At 41.9% G+C, this 20,696-nt stretch overlaps 1 protein-coding gene across 1 annotated transcript in view; it reads left to right on the top strand.

The window, feature by feature from the left end:
* Nucleotides 1-20,696, top strand: part of LOC126199511 (ski oncogene) — a 221,401-nt gene that overhangs the window by 170,943 nt on the left and 29,762 nt on the right. The gene's annotated exons all lie outside the window — the stretch shown is intronic.

The following is a 20,696-nucleotide window of genomic DNA, read 5'->3' as shown; positions in this document are numbered from 1 at the left end:
ATGTAAACATGCAACGATAACGCTAAACCCAGTACAAACGTGTAGCGACGAATTTCATTAAGTGTGCAGTTTCTCTGCTAGCGGTTGGGTACTCTGTAATGAAGATGAATATGAAATTATCTATAATCTTAATTAATTTCGAGTTAAATTGACTAAACATTTATTACAAACATTCAGCTTAATCCTTTACACTTATTAATCTTCAGTTAGTTACTACAGTTGCATGGGGGCTTAATAAAATTGAAATGCAAATAATTTTAATTTCTGCTTTAGTATTAGTCTGTCCGATTACGAAGTCTCGTACCGGTTGGCCCTGACTAGTATTATTACGCAATCTGACTGCTTAGAATAACAACAAGGAATGAAATGGAAATTTTCATTAACACAATTAATCAATTAAGTCCCCAGCAACTATAAAACCTACGAAACCAAAGCACAAGTGTAACTGTTCTGTGTGTGGAAGTATGACTCAACGTACACATCTGGCACGGTTCTTCTTCAAAAGACAAGAATTTCAAATACCATTTATACTGAATTAATTAAAGAAAATACGAATACCATAATTACTCAAGAGAACCACAATTACACTCTAATCCAAGAACACAAGCCAGATGCTTTGTTGACTGAACCTGTTATGACACATTATTTAAAACATGGAAATAATGAAAAATAAATCAAGTTTCGTTACCTTCATATATTGACCAAAATCACTCTCATAATTACAATATATCTCCACACCGATTCGCTATTACAACATCTCAACAAGAATTTTTCAGTATCACATCTCAGCAAGCACATCTCAACACGAACTGACTACTACGAGCTCTCCCCAAGCACTGACTTCTAGCACATCTCAATAATGACTTCCCGTGGAGGCGGCGGAACAATGCTCTCTAGCGATCTCTGGCGCTGTGGCTCAGTGTAGCCACCTTTCATATGCCCTTCCTCCACGGCTAGAATTTGATGGTATTTTTGCCAGCATTGGTGGTGAAAATACCACCAAATACGTCAAAAAAATACAGACAAAAATAAAAGATAATATTAATACGTAAATATCATATAACTAGATAAAATTTTGGCTTTGCACTGACCTTTCAATAACCTATTATATAGAATACAGTAAGCAATACAAATTCTTTCATACATGTGACTTTACATAATAGTTTACACAAGTATTATGTGGTTAAACAATTCAATCAATAGCGTCAGGAATGACGAATATGTGCAGGTAAGAGTCTCATAACTTTTCACAAACAGTAATACACAAAAAATCAGTTTATCAAATATTCACATAAACGCTTTCCATAGCTCAAGAATAAGTAGTTGACAGTTCCAGCAGTAGCACCCAGCAATGGTCAACAGGTGCAAAAACCAACAAGTAACATTTTTTCAATAGAAGCAGTCCATCAGTGGCACCCACAATGTTGATCAGATGCACACAGCAACAGGTGACTTCATTTCAGTAGAAGCAATCCATCAGCGGCACCCAGCAATGTTGAGTAGGTGCAGACATCAACAGGTGACATCTTTTCATTAGAAGCAGTCCATCAGTGGCACCCAGCAATGTTGAGTAGGTGCAGACACCAACAAGTAACACCATTTCAGTAGAAGCAGTCCATTAGTGGCACCAGCAATGTTGATCAGGTGCACACAGCAACAGGTGACTTCATTTCAGTAGAAGCAATCCATCAGTGGCACCCAGCAATGTTGAGTAGGTGCAGACATCAACAGGTGACATCTTTTCAGTAGAAGCAGTCCATCAGTGGCACCCAGTAATGTTGAGAAGGTGCAGACACCAACAAGTAACACCTTTTCAGTAGGAGCAGTCCATCCGTGGCACCCGCAATGTTGATCAGGTGCACACAGCAACAGGTGACTTCATTTCAGTAGAAGCAATCCATCAGTGGCACCCAGCAGTGTTGAGCAGGTGCAGACAGCAAGAAGCAACATCATTTCAGTAGAAGCAGTCCATCAGTGGTACCCGCAATGTTGAGCAGGTACACACAGCAACAAGTCACATTTCTCAGCAGAAGCAGTTCCATAAAATACACTGTCACTGATCACACTGTTCATCAGAGTTTATAAGCAGAAATTAAACATGTCCTAATGGCACCAATATTGTAGAAAAGGTACAAGTAACGGTCCATAATTTTTACAATCACTGATCACACAGTTCATCAGCAGAAATTAAACATGTCCTTGTGGCACCAATCATGTAGAAAAAGTGCAAGTAACAGTCCATACTATTCACCATAACTACTGAGACAGTTCAGTCATGAACAATAGTTTGAATGCACATACAATTTCTTTAACAAATTATTATCAATGCTCTTACACTAAACATACAAATCATAATAAACACACAAATGATATCAGGTAATTGTCACATTAACTATTACAGTACACAATAACAGTTAACCTATAATATTTATGGGTGTCAGTGCAAGCCACAACAAACAAGTGAAATAATATTTAGGAGATAGGTTGGGATCACTTCTCTGGGATTATAAAAGGAAAACACACAAAACACACTCACTCATCTTTCATCCACATTAGTGCTACTGTGTAATTGAATAGTGTTAACTGTGTAAATGCAATTCTGTCGAAATTTTATGTTCATTATGTGTATCAAGTAGTAGTGGCAGCAATGTATAACAGTCAATAATAGTTAAGTCAACGTCATAGTCATCATGTCTAGACCAATGTTTGCCAAGCCAGATCAAATTGTACTGTTGCTGAACAACTGTCAGTGAGCCAAGATATGCACATGCTTCCTCTCTCAAAAAAAAGTATATACTGCTTAGTGATTTAACAAGTGTGTGTATAGACAATCTTCCTTCAACTTTAGTGTTCTAGTCTGCCATCTTCATCCTCCTTGTTCCATATAAACCAACAAAACAATATGCTCCTCATTTACTTTACCTCTTATCCACCAAAACTCCAATAATCATCAACTTCACCTAATCTCAATACCTCAATAATACGTCGATACATATAAACCTCAGCACCAATATCATTTCACTTCCATAACAACTCTTTCCTCTAGTCAGTCTCCTCGAACAAGTACAGACAAAATCCTAGTGCAACTTCAATTCATCATCCCATACAATCCGAAGACACAGTGTCCACACACAACCTCTGTGTAATCCATCTGACCCAAATTTTCTACTCATTATAAATTATAAGATACATTTTGGTTCCTTGTCTATCATTAAATAAAAGAAATGCATACCTGACCTCTAACAGACTTTAGTTCGAATAACTCTCAGTAATTAAGTACGATTACGGAGTGTGAATGATCATAATATTTCACAGTGTGTACACCACTTCAAGAATCAAAGCAGAAGCAAACATGTGGAGTATTTTTTGTGTCAAGTGTCACTTCCTATTTCAATTGCTCACGGAAAATGCAGTGTAATACTGTCAATGGTCTAAACCTAGTTTTGGTATGTCATGTCGTTAGCTTCCTTCCTATTAGCATAAATTTATACAGCTTCCATAAAACCTCAGCTCATGTGACTTCTATGACTTTCTTGTACTAATGTCGTTCGTCGAATTATAGCAGTTCATTTTCTTATCTTAAAAATATAAGGCACTGAGCGTAAGCAAAACAAGCAATAGCGAGTAAATATACCAGTAGAGAACAGAATGTCAACAAGTGGATGCAGCACAATTCTTACAACGAGGCTCTGCCAAGCGAACAATCTATAATTAATACAATAGTGTGACCTAAACTCTATGTACGTACACAGTATATCAGCATTTCTATATTCTAAATTGAAGAGTAGTTATGACAACAAAACAGAAACGTGTAAATATGCAATCCATACGCACAGCAGCAAACATGCCTTACACAATAAACAGGTCATTAGCATCACATCGACATAAGCAAATAAATGTTCATATGTAATCTTAATAAGTAACCATGAAGGCGCAAGCAGATAAATCACAAAGTATAACTTACATATCTAACCACATCAGCACAATTAATCAGGTGACAATTATAATTTAAATAAATAAGCACAGCAGGCACATAATTAAAAAATATGACATCAGTGAAAAAGCATAGCAGCCAAGCGATGCATAATATACACAAGTAATAACACTGTTCATTAATCAATAATTGTCAAAATCAGCTAATGTACACAAGCACGTCGCTTCACAAGTAAATTCATAGAACATGAAATTTAGCACAAAGTATGAATCACGTAATCGTGAGCAGCAAATTACGTCTAAAGTACGTACCTAAGTGGAATTATGTTACCTGAAAAATAAACTTAATTAATAGTTACCCTTTTTAGTTTATTACCTTTTTTTTTGAAATTACATTCTTCCTGAAATTTTCTCCAAAGCAAGTCGTCTTAACGTCGGACACGCACAGAATTTACCTGAAGGTCTTAAATATTTCACACAATCGTATCCTGAAAAATACTGAACGTTAATAACATAATTTATGAAGTCATCATAGCTTTATACAGAATTTATTCGGAGAAATTAGACTGTGTATTTGTTTACGTCTGTCAGTGCATTCGCACTGAGCGCTCGATCAGCTGTAGGCGCGTGACGTAGGAAGCGATTGTTTGCGGTCAACGACTGCCTTGTGCGGCGCGCCGACTTGACTGTTGCTTTGAGTATGTGCCGCCGCCAAAACACAGCGCGGTATCCTTGTACTCTCTTCGTGTTTACATGTAGCTGTTGGTTTCTCAAAAGTATGTCATTCCACAAAAATTTTTACGTTCGATATATGATGTATTCCCTTAGGGCGCCGAGATTTAAGAGTTTCTACTTCAACAGTGTTATCATGAATAATTTTGCGAACTCTAAATGGACCGTTATAAAGCAGAAAAAATTTGCGACACAAGCCTTTTCCTTTATGAGACAAACGATGAGACTTAATTAACACCTTTTGACCAACTGACAAGATTTTTAAACGACCAGGACGTTTAGCTGATTTCTCTCTTCTTGCAGCCGCAGACGCAATATTTCGTAGAGCCAGGTTGACAACTTCAGAATGCCGCAGTTTCCGTGAAGGCGGAAAAGGAACGATTTCAGAAATGCGATTTGTTGGTACTTTATTTTTTAATATCAATAGAGGCGGTAAAGAAGTTGAGTCATTAGGAAGTTCATTCAGAATGTTTTGAAAAATATGAAGATACTGATCTCAAGTTCTGTGATTCTGATGACAATAAAGACGGCACAATTTATTGATTTCCTTCATCCATCTCTCTGAAGCATTAGATTGAGGGTGAAAAAGTGAAATGAAAATTGGTTTAATTTTACGACGCCGTAGAGTACTAAGCCAAATTTTAGAGCGAAACTGTGATCCATTATCTGATATAACCTTATCAACATGACCAACTTCTTTAAGAAAATGTTTGATGAAAGCGTTAGATACTGAACGAGCTGTTGCTTTGCGTAACGGTGTAAAACACACATATTTTGATGTCAATTCCACTGCTACGAAAATGTACGCAAAACCATTAGTAGAACGAACCACTGGACCGAACAAATCGACTGCAGCCATCTCCTTTAATTTCGCTGGAATGATAGGAAACAACGGTGCTCTGTGAGAAACTGTTGGCGGCTTAGCCTTTTGACATAATTTGCATTTGGCAAGAACAGATCGAATACGTTTTTCCATATTACTGAAGTAACAATTTTCTCGCAATTTATGAAAGCATTTTCTGGGACCAAAGTGCGCATAACTGAAATGTGTGTACCAAATCAATTTATTGACCCACTCATCAGGAATACAAACTAACCAAACAGAGTTGTCGACCGATTTTCGTTTGAAAAGAATGTCATTGCGAACTAAATAATGCTGTCTAATCGCTACGCTTTCCTTTCTCCTCCACTTTTCCTTAATGTCCTTCCAGATTGGATCCTTATTTTGCTCCTTAGCGATGTCCTGGAGCGAAGATGAAATAAAGTTCTCAAACGCAACACCTTGAATGTACATCAAACAATAATGGTTTTCTTTGCAGTCCTCTTCAGCACATTGTTTCAAACCCATAGGTGCACGTGATAAAGCATCAGCAACTATATTTGAAGATCCCTGTATGTAAACAATACGAAAATCAAATTCCTGTAGGTACAACGCCCATCGTGACAATCTGCCATGAGTTAATTTTGTCGACATAAGAAATTCCAGAGCTCGATGATCGGTGTAAACCTTAGTATGTCTGCCAAACAAAAATGTGCGAAATTTTGTGAAAGCCCAAACAACAGCCAAAGCTTCAAGTTCCGTAATCGAATAATTCTTTTCGGATTTAGAGAGAACACGACTTCCAAATGCAATAGTCTTCTGTACTACAACGCCGTTTTCTTCTATCTCTTGAAATAAATGTGCCCCTAGGCCTTTGTATGATGAGTCCGTCGCCAAACAAAAATCTTTAGATAAATCCGGATGTGAAAGAAGTGGAGCAGCAACTAAAGCATCACGAAGTTGTTCAAATTCTGACTGAGCTTCCTCATCCCAACACCAATTAGAATTTTTTCCAGATAATTCACATAAACGAGGTGTGGCCAAATTGTCCAATCTAACAAAGCGTCTAAGAAAATTACAGACACCAAGGAAACTACGAACATCACGTTTTGTGGTAGGAACAGCATAATTACGAATAGCGTCTAGCTTCTCTGGATCGGGAAGAATACCTTCTGTAGAAATAATGTGACCGAGAAATTTCACCTGAGAACGACCAAATTCAGATTTTTCCAAGTTCACTGTCATGCCAACTCGTGCAAAAATACGTAATAATGAATCCAAAATTTTGTTGTGCTCACTCCAAGAACGTTTAGCAATAAGAATATCGTCAACATATGAAGTAATATTGTCACGAAGATAAACAGGTAAAATTTCATTTAAGCTACGAATGAATGCTGCTGAAGATACAGTAAGTCCAAACGGTAATTTCCGAAACTGGTAACAGTTACCAAAGGCTAAAAAGGCAGTATATTTTCTACAATCAGGGTGGAGTTCTATTTGCCAAAAACTTGCGCGCATATCAATCGTGGATAAAACTTTAATTCCATGGAAATGTTGAAGAAGTTCATCTAAATTTTGTGGACGGTCAGTTTCAGGAATAATAATATGATTTATTTGTCTGGAATCCAGAACCAAACGAATTGATCCATCCTTTTTAAGAACAACGTGTAATGGGCTGGTATAAGGACTGACTGCTGGCTCAACAATGCCCTGATCTAACATGGATTGAAGTTCATTCTTAACCTTGTCTCTGTAAGCCAAAGGAATAGCGTACGTTTTTCCTCGAAATGGTGTGTGTTCTTTCACTTTAAATAAATATTGTAAGCCTTGTATAGTTCCTGTGTGATGACTAAACACTGTAGCATGTGAAGTCAAAATGTGGTGCAGCTCTTCTCTTGCCACGTCATCTGGCACTTCAGCTTTCTTAACCTTTTCACTAATTAATTCTTCGCTATTAAGTACATCATCCATCGCGTCTCTGTATTTATTGTCATTGTCATGAATAAACACATTGTCGTCATAATGCTCAACGAAAACATCAGAAGTAAGAAACCTTAAACATTTTGTATCTGATTCTGATCTTGCTAAACACTCGAAAAATTTCAAACATTTCGGCATTCCGGCAACAGTCAAATTCACACTTCCTTCTTTAAAGTTCAAAATTGCCTTATTTGCGTTAAGAAACTCCATACCTAATATAATCTGTGTACTGAGTAATGGAACAATAATAAAATTAGCAGAAAATTCGTATCCTTGACAAATGAAATCTAGGTTGGTCTGTTGTTTAACTTCCACACCCTTTCCAGAAATAGCACCTCGAATTGTAGTTTTAGAAATAGGTAACACAGGACAGGCAATAGTTCTTTCACATGTATGAAAAACTGATTCACTAATGACGTTCAATGGGCTCCCAGAATCTAAAACTGCAGTGAACTTATTCTTACCCACACATACTTCAATAACAGGATGTAAAAATGCGTCTACATTAGTTTCCTTTTCGTCTAACAAAATGTCTCTCATGTCTTCCAGGCGTACGTAGTGTAAAGTCGAAGTGTCATTACTTTCTGAACCGTCTATATTGCTGCCAGAAGCCGAAGCTGCTAGTCATTGTCGATTGTTTGCGTCACGTCTTTGATTATTCCCGACATTTCGCGGATCAGTTTCTACTATTTCCACTTGTCTCTCTGAATTTCTGTCACGCGGAGGATGCCAATTAGGTCCTTCCTGTCTGTTGGATGCAAATTCTTGGTTGTGTCTGTTATTAAAATTTCTGTTTTCCTGTCTGTCTGCATAACTACTTCCTGTATAATTTCGACTGTCACTTCTGAAATTATTGTTAGACCTATTACCCTGGTTATTTCTGTAGTAAGAATTTCTATTATTGTATGGATAATTTCTGTCTTGATGATACCGATTACTGTTTCCGTATGAATGATCATTCCGGTAAGAATTACCGTTATTATAATTGTCTGTGTAATTTCTGTTAGAACGTCTGTTATTGTCATAAGGCTGGTATCTATTGTCCTGTCTGTTACGTCTGTCATTCTCAAAATTACCCATATAACGCCCGTTCCGATCACTATCCCTTTTCTCTGAAAATCTATCGTAATTACTGTTACTGAAAAAGTTACAAGAAGTCCCGTCGTCGTTGTCATACTCAAGTTCTTGTAACAAAGTCTTAAAAGTCTCAATGTCGTCTTTACATCTTCCAGCTAAAGCAATTTGTCTTATGGATTGTGGCAGCTTAGTTAAACAAATCCGAATTAATTCAGTTGGGCTATAAGGGTTGGACAGGAACTGATTCTTTCGAATCATGTCTTCAAAGTAATCTGCCGGTGTGCGGAACTCAGACTGTTTAAAATTACGCTGCATAATCAGACTATGTTTGACTCTGTCTTGTGTGTTTTCGGACCAATATGCCGATAGAAATGCATGATAAAAATCATTCAGATTATTACACTCTCTAATGAGTGCGCGCATCCGCGTCGCCGGTTCGTTTTCTAAATATCCACACATAAATTCCAGTTTGTGACTTAGTGGCCAATTTGGTGGGAGTGCATACATAAATTGATCTAACCATGCACATGGATGTATGTCATTCTTAGAATTGCGGAAGATCTTAAATTTCCGAACAGTCAAAAAGTGTTTATAGTCAAAGTTTTCGCCTCTTGGCGACAAAGACCTACCGCGTCTGTCCCAGTTTGAATGTCGATTATTGTCAAGTTCGCGCGCCTGGCGCCCTCTTGTTGCGTCCCGTAAATGAAACAAATTATCTTCTTCAAAGCCCTCTGCTATCTGTGATTCTAAATTTCTTCTGCTGTCTTTTCCTACGATTTCGCCTTCAATTTGTTTGACTTGCTTTCGTAATGCCTCAACTTCCCTTTTAACGCGTTCATTAAATTTTCCCTGATTTTCAACATGCTTATTTATGTTCTGGTACTCTTCGGTTTCTGCAAATGGTAATGGAGCTGTATCATCTGAATCTCTGTCCCCATGTAAACTAAGATTTGTCAATTTATCTGAAATCTCCTCAACTCTTTCCGATAAGTCACCTATTTTTTCTTTCTGTTTACCTACGTCTTCCGTAAGTATCGCGACTCGGGTTTCAGTATTAACACATTTAGTAGTTAACTGTTCATACTGTTGTGTTAGGTTATTTAATCTGTCATTTGGTACAGATTCCTCGATTCTCTCAAATATTTCTTCCTTATCGTGTGCACGTTGTAAATTTAACTCTGAAAATTTCTGTACTATCACGCGATCTCTTTCTTCCTGTTCTCTATCTTGTTCCCTTTGTCTAATCTCTACTGCAATTAATCTATTATTGTGAGAATTCAAAATCGGTTGTACTTCTTCTCTAATTTCTTTCTTTAATTCATCTTTCATATTTTTGAAACATGTCCCTATTCGTGAGTCAAACCGTGTTTCCATTGTTTCCATCTCTGTTTTAATTGTTCCTATTTGTGATCCCAACTGTGATCCCAGTGAGTCTAACCGTGTTTCCATTGTTTCCATTTGTGAGTCTAACCGAGATCCCATTGTTCCCATTTGTGAGTCTAACCGAGATCCCATTGTTTCCATCCGTGTTTCCATTTGTGAGTCTAACCGTGTTTCCATTTTTAATATAGCACTCATCAACTGCTCCATAGTAACTGATTCGAAACTCCTTTCGCCCCTAACATTTCCCGCAAAACCAGTTTCCTTCGTCATAGCTGTAAAGCTATCTGTGTTCGATACTATTTCAGAATCTTCTATCGTTAATCTCGTATTCTGTGAATTTTCTGATTGAGAAAAATTTTGAAATGGTTGCGGGCTATTTTCCCGACTTATTACATTGTTTTCCACTTCATTATTCATCACAGTGTTTTCCTCTGTTGGCGAGTTCGCCATGTTAACAATTTCGTCTTTCTCACTATTCATCATTTTTGTCTTTTTCATTGATCGCGTAATCATTTACACAATATACAAAACTCGTCACTGTACGAAAATTATACACAATAAGACTTTATCACCAACAATACCATTCACATGAAATGTTTCCCTCAATCACGATTAACGAACAATTGAAATAATTGCATTAAGTCGTCAAACGCGTATACAAGACAACAAATCAAATTCAGAGAAAAAATACCATTATAAGAATGACAATTACCAAATCTACACATGCAAAATAGACTACAATTACTAAACTAGAAATTACTACAACAATCCTACTGTCTACTATTTCTACCATCAGAAGAATTCCAAGGGACGATCCGAAGCAGTGGTCGCCACGTGCATGGGGGCTTAATAAAATTGAAATGCAAATAATTTTAATTTCTGCTTTAGTATTAGTCTGTCCGATTACGAAGTCTCGTACCGGTTGGCCCTGACTAGTATTATTACGCAATCTGACTGCTTAGAATAACAACAAGGAATGAAATGGAAATTTTCATTAACACAATTAATCAATTAAGTCCCCAGCAACTATAAAACCTACGAAACCAAAGCACAAGTGTAACTGTTCTGTGTGTGGAAGTATGACTCAACGTACACATCTGGCACGGTTCTTCTTCAAAAGACAAGAATTTCAAATACCATTTATACTGAATTAATTAAAGAAAATACGAATACCATAATTACTCAAGAGAACCACAATTACACTCTAATCCAAGAACACAAGCCAGATGCTTTGTTGACTGAACCTGTTATGACACATTATTTAAAACATGGAAATAATGAAAAATAAATCAAGTTTCGTTACCTTCATATATTGACCAAAATCACTCTCATAATTACAATATATCTCCACACCGATTCGCTATTACAACATCTCAACAAGAATTTTTCAGTATCACATCTCAGCAAGCACATCTCAACACGAACTGACTACTACGAGCTCTCCCCAAGCACTGACTTCTAGCACATCTCAATAATGACTTCCCGTGGAGGCGGCGGAACAATGCTCTCTAGCGATCTCTGGCGCTGTGGCTCAGTGTAGCCACCTTTCACAGTTCCTTAAGTACTGAGCAGTGGGAAATGTTTTGGTTGCTAGCAATCGGTACGGGATATCCTCATCAAACACAGATTTGATTCGATTTGTGACAGGAAAGCGGACATGCACACAACAAAAGGGACCGGCACAGACAGAAACTAAGAAAGCGTATGGCCTCATCACCAACTCCGACTGACTACAACGAAGCCGTGAGTAAACTATTTGACATAGGAAAGCCGGCATTCTTTAAGCTGGCAACCCACGGCACAATCTGACTGCGCGAACTGCGGCCATTATTATAGCGGCTCAGGACCACGTGGTGATCGACCTTATCTTACAACCAATACAGACTCAATCGACTTTAATTTCAGGAACAGTGTGGAGTGAGTGCCTCGCAACCCTAACCGCGTTTGAGGAAACAAAGACTCGTTACCAGACGCTCCACTGACTCCTTGTTATGATCACATGTGTCCTACGTAGCTAACGCAGGATCCACTCTATCTAAAACGTCACACGAAATCATTAAAATGCACTTACTATACTCAAAACGAATATAGTGATTCACGCCCTACTCTTGGTAGCGTTGATGCCATCAGGTTTGAGCGCGAAATAACGTACACATATCACCTTGAATGTACACTTAAAACCACGTTCTAACAGAACCGTCTGTACTCAACGAAGCCTGAACAGTAGGCCCTCGCCACACAACTCAACTTCCCCCTGAGTCCAGGGCAAAGATCTGATAGTGTGGGCGGTCTCGGCTAATCTCCAACGCCCACTACACAACATCTGACGCTAAATCAATTAGAGCGACTGCAAAAAACGCGGGATGGTAACAGCCACTGTGCCTTAAGGACAGACGGTTTTCTAGTACCTTCTGGAAGCTTCCATGGGCGATCTCCCCTGCACCAATCGAAAGACTGGATTCTGAAAATGACGGGAAAGTGCATTGTCGACTTTGTAACTCGCTCCAGCCAGTCAGATTTGAGGAAAGCCAACGAACTTCCCTCATCTTCGGCGTGGAGGAAAAGACGGGAAGTAATCGGCTCAGACTCCACCTCGATGACGCCGTGCTACTATTTTCATGAAAATGGCTACGTAAGGAATTGGGATACGGTGGGGAATGATGCCTCTGATCTCAGTAGTCACACGAGGAAATTAAAATGAAATTAAATCCTCCATTATAAATCATTTCCCAAGCGTCGACATGTTTCAGAACAAAGTGGATTACGTAATGATTGACCATAAACCTCAACATCTTAAAAATGAAATTGTGAAAGGTACGTGCTAGTAACGTCCACGTTGTGAGAGACACACAATACCAACATTCACATTACGTAAGGTACACGCAATAACATCTACCTTCCCTCGGCAACATCCGCGTTATGAAACACACACATAAGTAACATCTACCTTCCAGTATCTCTAACAGACGACTTTCAACTTGTGTCCACATTGTGGTCGTGTAGTGAGAAGTACTGACACTTTGCACGGTAGTTTAAACGATATAAATATTTCTCGCTAGAATTTCAACTGCAGCAAATACTTTGTCGCCTCCACTACATCTTCCCATAAGAGTTACACAGCTAGTAACCCAGCTGCCACCACATACACTTGGAAAGCAGTTACTGCAGAACAACGCAGCAACACGGGGAACCAATGAGTCTATGCATAGTCGTCCTCAAGAGAGGCACTTGGCCCATCTTGGTATCTGGGGTACAGACTTGTTCTTTACTACAGACTTCTCTCTAATTTCTAAAGATGATTCTTTCTGAGTCTACTAAGTCACATTTGGCATTTCTGAGCGCGACAAAGGTGATTTTAGCAATCGCTATGTAACTTTGGTTGTTTGTTTATCTGGCTGTTGATAGAAAATTATGTCGTTTCCCTGGCATGGCGGCAGTTGTGAGTTGTGCTGCAGGCAAGATGGACGCGAACCTTCTCAGAACATTGCCGAAATTGAGTTAACCACTCTATTCTCTGTCTCTCCGCCACAATTTTCATGTTTCCCAAAGACTCTGAACGATCTTCGTTAACTTTTTTTCGTCAAAGGAACGTACAGTACATAAAAAGTCGTTACCAGGATAACGAGATTACGAGAGATTACTGCGTGAATGTAGTGTGTCGTTATTTCTTATAAAATTTCTGGAGGCAGCTATATGTGCGAAACGTGGCAGCTAATGCGAGTAATAACCTGGAAAGGAGCTCTGTTACAGAAACAAAATAACTCTTTCTCACTTTGACGCCCGTACCAACGAGTAAGCGTTGGGCTTTCAAGCGAATTAAAAACCGCTCGATAAAGAGCTTAGTTTGTTATTGGATTTTTACTGATACACGTTGATTTACTTAAATGGCAAGAATTCCGCCGCTGACTTCATTTCTTTTAGTTTCGTTGGCTGTCTCTCCGATATGTCAGCACTGAGGGAGCAATCATGCATATTAAAAATGCCGGATATTATAGACTAACAAACACCGAGGTGCGAGTATTTTTCCGGAGAAATCGTTAACTCTGTTATGAAAAAGTTCGTTTATTCTTATGCAAAGAGCGGCGGCGTGGCGGACAATATACACTGCCTGTCAACGTTACGTCACGCGCATTATAATGACAACATTTTAGAATAAGAGGTGTGTAATAAGAGCAGCGGTTTCCCATACATCATTTATACCGAACAGCCAAATGAGGCTGGCCGACGGGGTGGTAATTTGTTGTGCCTATGGAGGTCGGCAAACACGATTTGACGCTACAATAACTTCGGTATCACTTCGTGAGTACAACACTTGTTTTCCTATTGAGCTTCCATCTTTTTCATTGCTTTCGCTGGAGGTATATACGTAAGGCAGCACGTAATGCAGGGCACCACGTGAGGATCGTTACTGTTTACAACGTATATGCTAAGCCAAAACATTATGACCACTGCCCACAACGGCGTTGGATGCCGGCTGTTGGCGTTGCGGGCACGTAACGCGGCAAGAAATTTATGCAAGCGGAGCAGACGTGTACGGGGGAGTCACCCTAACCAAGATATGGGCAGCAAATGGGGAAATCAACTGAGATAAGCTACTTTGACAAAGCGCAGATTATTATTAAGCAGATCCTGTGAACGAGTATCTCAAAAACGGAGAAGGTACTCGAATGTTCACGTGCTACTGTCGTGAGAATCTATGGAAAGGGTTAAAAAGAGAGACTATCACTAAGTACTAAATGGTTAGACCTCCATGACTCTTTATAGAACATGAGGTTCGGGCGCATGTCTATTCTGTAAAGTAAGATAGATGGTGCTCTGTCGCATCTCTGCCGAAAGAGAGTGGTACTGGTGTACTGAGTGCTGGTGTACGCCAAATGTTTCGGAGCGCACCGTTTATCGTGTAGTTGTTGTTGTTGTGGTCTTCAGTACTGAGACTGGTTTGATGCAGCTCTCCATGCTACTCTATCCTGTGCAAGCTTCTTCATCTCCCAGTACTTACTGCAACCTTTTTAAATTTTCTAACCTCTTTCTCCTGATAACGACGTCCTATTGAGTAGTCCCCGCCATGAGATCCGTATGGGGGGCTATTTTACCTTCGGAATATTTTACTCAAGAGGTCGCCATCATCATTTAACCATACATTAAAGCTGCATGCCCTCGGGAAAAATTACGGCCGTAGTTTTCCCTTGCTTTCAGCCGTTCGCAGTACCAGCACAACAAGGCCGTTTTGGTTAATGTTACAAGGCCAGATCAGTCAATCATCCAGACTGTTGCCCCTGCAACTACTGAAAAGGCTGCTGCCCCTCTTCAGGAACCATACGTTTGTCTGGCCTCTCAACAGATACCCCTCCGTTGTGGTTGCACCTACGGTACGGCCATCTGTATCGCTGAGACACGCAAGCCTCCCGACCAACGCAAGGTCTATGGTTCGTGGGGGGGGGGGGGGGGTTACAACGTATATGCTAAGCCAAAACATTATGACCACTGCCCACAGCGGCGATGGATGCCACCTGGTGACGTTGCGGGCCCGCAACGCGGCAACAAATTTATGCAAGCGGAGCAGACGCGGACGGGGTATCACCCTAGCGGAGATATGGGCAGCAAATGGGGAAATTAACTGAGATAAACTACTTTGACAAAGCGCAGATTATTATTAAGCAGAGCCTGAGAACGAGTATTTTGAAAACGGAGAAGCCACTCGAATGTTCACGTACTACTGTCGTGAGCATCTATGGAAAGAGTTAAAAGGACAGTGAAACTCCCACTAGGTACTAAATGGTTGGAACTCCACACCTCTTTATAAAACTTGAGGTTCGAACGCTTGTCTGCTGTGTAAAGTAAGACAGATGGTGCTCTGTCGTATCTCTGCCGAAAGAGCACAGTGCTGGTGCACACAAAATGTTTCGGAGCGCACCGTTTATCATACATTGTTGAATATGGAGCTCCGGAGCAGACCCCTACGCGTTCACACGTCGACACAACGACATTATCAGTTACGATTGCAGTGGGCACGGGACCATCGCGATTCGTCTGATCAATGGGAACGTGTCGGCTCTCCGGGTGAATCACATTCTTGCTATACTAGGTTGATAGTCGTCTACACACACGCCGTCATCGAGGTGAACGGCGGCTCGCAACGTGGAGCGCTCCACAGATGCAGGCTGGTGGGGGCCGGATTAGGCTATGGGAGACGTGCTCCTGCGCTTGCTTGGGTCCTGTGGTAGCAATTGAAGACACGCTGACAGCTGCGAACAACTTGCATCCTTTCATGCTCGATGTCTTCCCCGGCCTCGATGTCATCTTTCAGCAGTATAATTGTCCCTGTCCCGCAGCCAGAACCGTGCTCAAGTGGTTTGAGGAGCGTTATAGGGAACACACTATAAATGCTACGGAAGCCACCTGGGTCGAAATTTGGCACATATGCAAATAACGGCCCGTTATTTATGGTTGGTTTGAGGATTAAAGGAACCAAACTGCAGAGGTAATCGGTCCCTGTTATTTATGCGAATCACATGATCTGTGCGTAGACATCTAATGCCACCTCCATAAACCGACCAAGAAACTGGGCCAAGCGGGATAGCCGCGCGGTTTAGGGCGTCTTGCCACGGATCGCGCGGCTCTCCCCGTCGGCCATCCGGGGAAGCCGAGCGGTTCTAGGCGCTACAGTCTGGAACCGCGCTAGCCACTACGGTCGCAGGTTCTAATCCTGCCTCAGGTATGGATGTGTGTGATGTCCTCAGGTTAGTTAGGTTTAAGTAGTTCTAAGTTCTAGGGGACTGATGACCTCAGAGGTTAAGTCCCATAGTGCTCAGAGCCATTTGAACCATTTTTTGAACGCCCCGTCGGAGGTTCGAGTCCCCCCTCGGGCACGGGTGGCTGTGTTGTCCTTAGCGTAAGTCAGTTTAAGTTAGATTAAGTAGTGTGTAATACCTAGGGATCGATGATCTCAACAGCTTGGTCCCACAGGAACTTACCACAAATTTACGAAATTTCCAAAAAACTGTCGGATCCCTGATACGCAGGATCTGTGATGTATTTCGTTGTGAAGACAACAAGCAATTGAGCTGGTGGTCATGATGTTTAAATGTGTAAATGACCTAGTAGAAAGCATTGGAAGCTCTTTAGGACTGTTCGCAGATGATACGATTGTCTCTATGAAAGTAGCAACGCCAGAAGACAGCATCTACTTGCAGAACGACCTGCAGAGAACTGGTGAATGGTGCAGGTTCTGGGAGGTAAATAAACGTAAAATATTGTGCATACATTGAAAAAGAAATCCACTACTACTGAACTGCTGCACAATTGGTGACGAATTGAAGGAAACAGTAACCACCGTAAAATATTTAGGAGTAACTTCCTAGAGCGATCTTAAGTGCAATGATCATATAAACAAAATATCAGGTAAAGTAGATGCCAGACAGATTCATAGGAAGAATTTTCAGGAAACGTAATTCATCCGCTCAGTAAGTGGCTTACAAGGTGCTTGTTCGACCGTTTCATGAGTACTGTTCATCAGTCTGGGCTCCTTATCAGGTGGGACTTATAAAATAGAGAGAGAACATCCAACGAAGAGTAGCAAGTTCCGTCACGGGATCGTTTAGTCGGCGCGAAAGTGTTACAGAGATTCTCAACAAACTCCAGAGCTACAAGAGAAATGTTGTCCATCACGGAGAGGTTACTATTGAAATTTCGAGAGACCACTTTGTGGGATGAGCCGTGTGACATATTACTTCCTCCCATATACATCTCGCGAAATGACCACGACCAAAATATTCGATAAATTACAGATAATACAGATGCTAACTGACAATCACTTTTCCCACGTCCCATTTGCGAGTGGAGGAATCAGTGAGTGGTATCGGAGGTAACCTCCACCACACACTCCATTGGCTTGCGGAATATGATGTGGATGTAGATGTAGATGTAGAAGAGGCGACTCGACTATAATCGGAGCAGAAATAACGAGTAGCATGTACCATAGTACAAATGACATACAATAAGATATCCATTGCAGGAAGAACAAAATTTGACCCTTTTCTGAGTCATCATAATATTCATTACTCATTAAAAAGAAAGAAAATGTTGTACAATAGCAATATGATAATTAACAAGTACTGGTTTCTCTCAGAGGTCCGCCCAGTTAACAAGCATTACCCAAGTTTTACCTTGGAAGACACTCGGCTCGTATAACTTGTCGCAAATGCAGTGACAACTGCATTTCTGTACTGCTAAATGTAAGAGACAACTTGAAAGTTCCTCACTGGGTATTAATGGAGAGACGTAAACACGTAGCTTGCGCTCCTGTGTAGAAAAATGGCACAGACTGCAGTCTGCAGCACAAGTCTTTAGGTCACGGAGGAAAATGCCCCTCTGCCCACTACACCATAAGCTACAGAGGAACGGGTCCCACACGCCCGTCACAGAAAGCACACCCGCCACCCAGCACCGCCAGGTGCTCCACATACCCCACGACTTTTCCAGTTTGGCGCCATCTGTATCCTCAGCAGACTATCTGGAAGCTGTCCGTGGTCGCCCTCTAGCCAAAAATAACCATGCACGAAATCCTCTGGCGCGTTAGGTCGATTCGCGACACGGCTCAGCACCCAAACAAACTGGTGAACCCGCCTAATATCATGTAGGGTCTCCGCGAGCACGCAGAAGTGCCGCAACACGACATAGCACGGACTCGACTAATGCCTGAAGTAGTGCTGGAGGAAACTGATCCAATGAATCCTGCAGGGCTATCCACAAATCCGTAAGAGGGCGAGGGGGTGGAGATCTCTTCTGAATAGCATGTTCCAAGGTCTCCCAGATATGCTCAATAATGTTCACGTCTGGGGAATTTGATGGCCAGCGGAAGTGTTTAAATCCAGAAGAGTGTTCCTGGAGTCACTCTTTAGCATTATGGTGGTGTGGAGAATCGCATTCCCTGCTGGAATTATCCAAGTCCGCCGGAATGCACAGTGGACATGAATGGATGCAGGTGATCAGACAGAATGCTTACGTACGTGTCACTGGCAGAGTCGTATCCAGAAGTATCTGGAATCCCATTTCACCCTAACAGCTCACGCCCCACACCATTCCAGAGCCTCCACCAGCTTTAACAGTTCCCTGCTGACATGTAGGGTTCATTGATTCGTGAGGTTGTCTCTATACCCGTACATGTCCATCCGCTCGATGCAATTTGAAACGAGACTCGTCCGACCAGGCAACATGTTTCCAGTCATCAGCAGTCCAATGCCGATGTTGACGGGCCCAGGTGAGGCGTAAAGATTTGTGTCGTACTGTCATCAAGGGTAAACGAGTGGACCTTCAGCTCCGAAAGCCCCTATTGGTGATGTTTCGCCGAATGGTTCGCAAGCTGACACGTGTTGATGGCCCAGCACTGAAATATGAAACAATTTGCGGAAGGGTTCCACTTCTGTCAAGTAGGACGATTCTCTTCAGTCGTCACTGATCCCGCCCTTGCAGGGTTCTTTTCCGGCCGCAGCGATGTCGGAGATTTGATGTTTTAGATGTTTTACCGGATTCCTAGTATTCACCGTACACTCGTGAAATGGACGCACGGGAAAATCCCCTCTTCATCGCTACCTCGGACATGCTGTGTCGCATCGCTCGTGCGCCGACTATAACACCATGCTCAAACTCACTTAAAACTTGATAACCTGCCATTGTAGCAGCTGTAACCGCTCTAACAACTGCTCCAGACACCCGTCGTCTTATACACTCCTGGAAATTGAAATAAGAACACCGTGAATTCATTGTCCCAGGAAGGGGAAACTTTATTGACACATTCCTGGGGTCAGATACATCACATGATCACACTGACAGAACCACAGGCACATAGACACAGGCAACAGAGCATGCACAATGTCGGCACTAGTACAGTGTATATCCACCTTTCGCAGCAATGCAGGCTGCTATTCTCCCATGGAGACGATCGTAGAGATGCTGGATGTAGTCCTGTGGAACGGCTTGCCATGCCATTTCCACCTGACGCCTCAGTTGGACCAGCGTTCGTGCTGGACGTGCAGACCGCGTGAGACGACGCTTCATCCAGTCCCAAACATGCTCAATGGGGGACAGATCCGGAGATCTTGCTGGCCAGGGTAGTTGACTTACACCTTCTAGAGCACGTTGGGTGGCACGGGATACATGCGGACGTGCATTGTCCTGTTGGAACAGCAAGTTCCCTTGCTGGTCTAGGAATGGTAGAACGATGGGTTCGATGACGGTTTGGATGTACCGTGCAGTATTCAGTGTCCCCTCGACGATCACCAGTGGTGTACGGCCAGTGTAGGAGATCGCTCCCCACACCATGATGCCGGGTGTTGGCCCTGTGTGCCTCGGTCGTATGCAGTCCTGTTTGTGGCGCTCACCTGCACGGCGCCAAACACGCATACGACCATCATTGGCACCAAGGCAGAAGCGACTCTCATCGCTGAAGACGACACGTCTCCATTCGTCCCTCCATTCACGCCTGTCGCGACACCACTGGAGGCGGGCTGCACGATGGTGGGGCGTGAGCGGAAGACGGCCTAACGGTGTGCGGGACCGTAGCTCAGCTTCATGGAGACGGTTGCGAATGGTCCTCGCCGATACCCCAGGAGCAACAGTGTCCCTAATTTGCTGGGAAGTGGCGGTGCGGTCCCCTACGGCACTGCGTAGGATCCTACGGTCTTGGCGTGCATCCGTGCGTCGCTGCGGTCCGGTCCAAGGTCGACGGGCACGTGCACCTTCCGCCGACCACTGGCGACAACATCGATGTACT

The sequence above is a fragment of the Schistocerca nitens genome, chromosome 8 (genome assembly GCF_023898315.1).
Source record: "Schistocerca nitens isolate TAMUIC-IGC-003100 chromosome 8, iqSchNite1.1, whole genome shotgun sequence".
In the NCBI taxonomy this organism is placed as follows: Eukaryota; Metazoa; Arthropoda; class Insecta; order Orthoptera; family Acrididae; genus Schistocerca; species Schistocerca nitens.
The sequence above is the reverse complement of the archived record's forward strand: the minus strand, read 5'-3'. Positions and strand labels throughout refer to the sequence as shown.